Genomic DNA, 5,922 nt, shown 5'->3' with positions numbered 1-5,922 from the left:
GTTATCAAGTTTGGTTGACAATGTTTGTGTTGAAAACTATAGCCTTGTGTACAAATTCTGAACTATCACATTTTGCCTGAAAAGAAGTACAGGCCTTGCGTACTTACAAAAGTGTTGTTCTTAAACTAAAACTGTTGAACTATTGTGTACAAGACTGTAGCCTTGTGTAATAATTAAATTTTACCTGAAATTATCAAATTTTGCCTAAAATTATCAAATTTTGCCTGAAAATAAGTACAAGACTATACGGTACACAAGGCTTGTGTACTTCCCTGTAGCATGTCAGTTACAATCTTGTCTGACAGAATAACTTTTACTCATTGATGCAGTCTGCTTACCGCAAATTCCATAGTACCGAAACTGCTCTGTTGAAAATTCAAAACGATTTGTTAATGGCTATGAATAGAAAACATGTTACCCTGTTGGTTTTATTACATTTAAGTGCTGCATTTGATACACTGGATCATGGTATTTTACTGAGTACACTTAAGTCTCGCTTTGGAATTGATGGTACAGCCCTTATTGTTTCGCTCATACCTTGATGGCAGATCACAAAGGGTTTCGATTAATGGTAAACTGTCTCATAATTATAATTATTTGCATGTAATGGTTTGTATCTAAATGACAATAAAACTGAATTCTTGATCATAGGTACCCGTCAGCAACTATCTAAGGTTACACTGGATGGTATTCAGGTTGGGCAGTCAATTGTGTCACCTGTTTCCCTTGCCCGAAGTCTAGGTGCATGGTTTGATGCCAATATGTCAATGAAAACCCGCGTTTCTAAAGTTTGTGGTAGTGCATTTTATTATTTGCATAACATTAGGCGCATAATAATTTTTTTGTCTAAGGAATGTACTGAAACACTCATTCATGCGTTTGTCTCTAATAGAATATAATACTGTAATAGTCTTTTTTTATGGCTTACCCAACACTAAGATTAAACAACTCCAGAGAGTGCAAAATGCTTGTGCCAGGCTGGTCTGTAATGCTTTCAAATATTGCCATATTTCTCCACTACTTATGGATTTACATTGGCTCCCTGTTCGGTTTAGAATTGAATTTAAAATTTGAATGGTCACTTACAAAATTCTTCATATTTTAGCTCCTCAGTATTTAATTAGGCTTGTTTCGATCAAACCCCTATCTCGCTAAGGCCTTCGCAGTTCTGATAATGGTATTTTTCTTAGTCACCCTGTTGGTTGTAGTAAGGCCGCTCTTGGGGACAAGGCCTTTGAATGTAGTGCTCCCCACCTCTGGAACAAACTCCCCCTCATACTAGGATCGCTGGCAGCCTCAATATTTTTAAATCGGTCCTTAAGACTTATCTTTTTATGAGAAGCTTTTTACTGATTGTGCATATAAATTTATTGTTCCTTTACTAGTTTGTTTTTGGTCTAGCTTATGTTTTGCAATTTGAACTCTTCGGATTGTCCTGTAAGGTTCTTGTATTTTCAGTTTGTTTGGATTGCTGTATATTTTCTTGTTGTTAAAAGTTATGTCATTATAATTACTTTGTTATGCGCTTGTGTACACTTTTTGGAATGGGCGCAATATAAATGAATAAATTATTATTAAAATTAGTATCAAATTTTGTTTGAAATTGTGTTCTTGTGTACAAGACTATAGCCTTGTGTACTCCCTAAATTCTGCCTAAAAACAAGTAGTCTTGTGTAATCATCAAATTTTGCATGAAATGATCAAATTTTGCCTGCAAATAAGAAACAAGACTCTATGGTACACAAGCCTTGTGTACTTATCAAGTTGTGCCTGAATAATTATATAAATTTTTTCCTGAAATTGTGTACTTGTGCACAAGACTATAGCCATGTGTACTCCCTAAACTCTGCCTTAAAACAAGTACAAGACTATAACCTTGTGAACTGATCAAATTTTGCCTGAAAAAACATTTTACCTGAAATATTAAAAGTTTGCCTGAAATAGTGTAGTCATCAAATTTTGTCTGAAATTATCAAATTCTGCCTGAAAAAGTGTAAAACACTGTAGCCTTGTGTAATCATCAAACTTTGCCTGAAATGATCAAATTTTGCCTGAAAATAAGAACAAGACTATGGCCTTGGGTAATCATCAATTTTTGCCTGAAATTATCAAACTTATCCTGAAATAGTGTACAGGACTGTAGCCTTGTGTAATCATAAGTACAAGACTATAGCCTTGTGTAATCATCAAATTTTGCCTGAAATTGTGTACTTGTGTACAAGACTATAGCCTTGTGTACTCCTTAAATTCTGCCTAAAAACAAGTGCAAGACTATAGCCTTGTGTACTCATCAAATTTTGTCTGAAAGAGTGTACAAGACAGTAGCGTTGTGTAATCATCACAATTTGCCTCAAATTATCAAATTTTGCCTGAAAATAACCACAAGACTATAGCCTTGTGTAATCATCAAATATTGCCTGAAATTGTGTACTTGTGTACAAGACTATAGCCTTGTGTACTCCCTAAATTCTGCCTTAAAACAAGTACAAGACTATAACCTTGTGTACTGATCAAATTTTGCCTGAAATGATAACATTTTACCTGAAATGATAAAATTTTGCCTGAAATAGTGTAATTATCAAATTTTGTCTGAAAAAGTGTACAAGACTGTAGCCTTGTTTAATCATCAAACTTTGCCTGAAATGATCAAATTTTGCCTGAAAATAAGTACAAGACTATAGCCTTGGAAAATCATCAAATTCTGCCTAAAAACAAGTGCAAGACTATAACCTTGTGTACTGATCAAATTTATCCTGAAACAGTGTACAGACTGTAGCCTTGTGTAATCATCACATTTTGCCTCAAATAATCAAATTTTGCCTGAAAATAAGAACAAGACTATAGCCTTGTGTACTCCCTAGGTTCTGATTTAAAACAAGTCCATACAACCTTGTTTACGCATCAAATTTTGTCTGAAAGAGTTTACAAGACTATAGCCTTGTGTAATCATCAAATTTTGCCTGAAATTGTGTACTTGTGTACAAGACTATAGCCTTGTGTACTCCCTAAATTCTGCCTTAAAACAAGTACAAGACTATAACCTTGTGTACTTATAAAATTTTGCCTGAAATGATCAAATTTTGCCTGAAATGATATAATTTTGCCTGAAATAGTGTAATTATCAAATTTTGTCTGAAATTATAAAATTTTGTCTGAAATTATCAAATTTTGTCTGAAATAGTGTACAAGACTGTAGCCTTGTGTAATCATCAAATTTTGCCTGAAATTGTGTTCTTGTATACAAGACTATAGCCTTGTGTACTGACTAAATTCTGCCTAAAAACAAGTACAAGACTATAACCTTGTGTACTTATAAAATTTTGCCTGAAATTATCAAATTTTGCCTGAAATGATATAATTTTGCCTGAAATAGTGTAATCATCAAATTTTGTCTGAAATTATAAAATTTTGTCTGAAATTATAAAATTTTGTCTGAAATAGTGTACAAGACTGTAGCCTTGTGTAATCATCAAATTTTGCCTGAAATTATCAAATTTTGCCTGAAAATAAGAAACAAGACTCTATGGTACACAAGCCTTGTGTACTTATCAAATTGTGCCTGATTAATTATATCAATTTTTTCCTTAAATTGTGTACTTGTGCACAAGACTATAGCCATGTGTAATCCATAAATTCTGCCTTAAAACAAGTACAAGACTATAACCTTGTGTACTGAGCAAATTTTGCCTGAAATGATAACATTTTACCTGAAATGATAAAAGTTTGCCTGAAATAGTGTAATCATCAAATTTTGTCTGAAATTATCAAATTCTGCCTGAAAAAGTAAACAACACTGTAGCCTTGTGTAATCATCAAACTTTGCCTGAAATGATCAAATTTTGCCTGAAAATAAGTACAGGACTATAGCCTTGTGTAATCATCACATTTTGCCTCAAATGATCAAATTTTGCCTGAAAATAAGTACAAGACTATACTCCTTGCGTACTCCCTAGGTTCTGCCTAAAAACAAGTCCATACTATAACCTTGTGTACTTGTCACATTTAGTCTGAAAGAGTTTACAAGACAGTAGCCTTGTGTAATCATCACATTTTGCCTCAAATGATCAAATTTTGCCTGAAAACAAGTACAAGACTATAGCCTTGTGTAATCAACAAATTTTGTGTACTCTCTAGGTTCTGTGTACTTGTGTACAAGACTATAGCCATGTGTAATCCATAAATTCTGCCTTAAAACAAGTAAAAGACTATAACCTTGTGTACTGATCAAATTTTGCCTGAAATGATCAAATTTTACCTGAAATGATAAAATTTTGCCTGAAATAGTGTAATTATCAAATTTTGTCTGACAAAGTGTACAACACTGTAGCCTTGTGTAATCATCAAACTTTGCCTGAAATGATCAAATTTTGTGTAATCATCAAACTTTGCCTGAAATGATCAAATTTTGCCTGAAAATAAGTACAAGACTATAGCCTTGGATAATCATCAAATTTTGCCTGAAATTATCAAACTTATCCTGAAATAGTGTACAAGACTGTAGCCTTGTGTAATCATAAGTACAAGACTATAGCCTTGTGTAATCATCAAATTTTGCCTGAAATTGTGTACTTGTGTACAAGACTATAGCCTTGTGTACTCCCTAAATTCTGCCTAAAAACAAGTGCAAGCCTTGTGTACTCATCAAATTTTGTCTGAAAGAGTGTACAAGACAGTAGCCTTGTGTAATCATCACAATTTGCCTCAAATTATCAAATTTTGCCTGAAAATAAGTACAAGACTAAGTGTCATCATCAAAGTTTGCCTGAAATTGTGTACTTGTGTACAAGATTATAGCCTTGTGTACTCCCTAAATTCTGCCTTAAAACAAGTACTGATGAAATTTTGTTTGAAATAGTGTACAAGACTATAGCCTTGTGTAATCATCAAATTTTGCCTGAAATTGTGTACTTGTGTACAGCCTCGTGTACTCCCTAAATTCTGCCTAAAAACAAGTGCAAGACTATATAACCTTGTGTACTGATCAAATTTTGTCTGAAATAGTTTACAAGACTGTAGCCTTGTTTAATCATCAAATTTTGCCTGAAATACTCAAATTTTGCCTGAAATTATCAAACTTATCCTGAAATAGTGTACAGAACTATAGCCTTGTGTAATCTTCAAACTTTGCCTCAATTGATCAAATTTGGCCTGAAAATAAGTACAAGCCTTTTGTAATCATCAAATTTTGCCTGAAATAGTGTAATCATCAAATTTTGTCTGAAATTATCAAAATTTTTCTGAAATTATCAAATTTTGCCTGAAATAGTGTACAAGACCTTAGCCTTGTGTAATCATCAAATGTTGTCTGAAATCATCAAGCTTTGCCTGAAATTATCAAATTTTGCCTGAAAATTAGTACAAGACTATACGGTACACTAGCCTTGGGCACTTATCAAATTTTGCCTGAATATATCAAATTTTGCCTGAAATTGTGTACTTGTGTACAAGACTTGTGTACTCCCTAAATTCTGCCTTCAAACAAGTACAAGACTTATAACCTTGTGTACTGATCAAATTTTGCCTGAAATGATCAAATTTTGCCTGAAATAGTGTTATCATCAAATTTTGTCTGAAATTATCAAACTTTGTCTGAAATTATCAAATTTTGCCTGATACAGTGAACAAAACTGTAGCCTTTTGTAATCATCAAACTTTGCCTGAAATTATTAAATTTTGCCTGAAATTATCAAATTTTGCCTGAAATAGTGTAGGCCTACAAGACTGTAGCGTTGTGTAATCATCAAATTTTGCTTGAAATGATCAAATTTGCCTGAAAATAAGAACTATACAGTAAACAAGCCTTGTGTACTTTCCCTGGAATTATCGAATTTGACCTGAAATTGTGTACAGACTAAAGCAATGTGTATATTTCAAATTGTGCACAGACTTATTGTGTACAAGACTAAAGCCTTGTGTACTTTC

This window comes from Asterias amurensis, chromosome 2, assembly GCF_032118995.1.
Source record: "Asterias amurensis chromosome 2, ASM3211899v1".
NCBI lineage: Eukaryota > Metazoa > Echinodermata > Asteroidea > Forcipulatida > Asteriidae > Asterias > Asterias amurensis.
The sequence above is the reverse complement of the archived record's forward strand: the minus strand, read 5'-3'. Positions refer to the sequence as shown.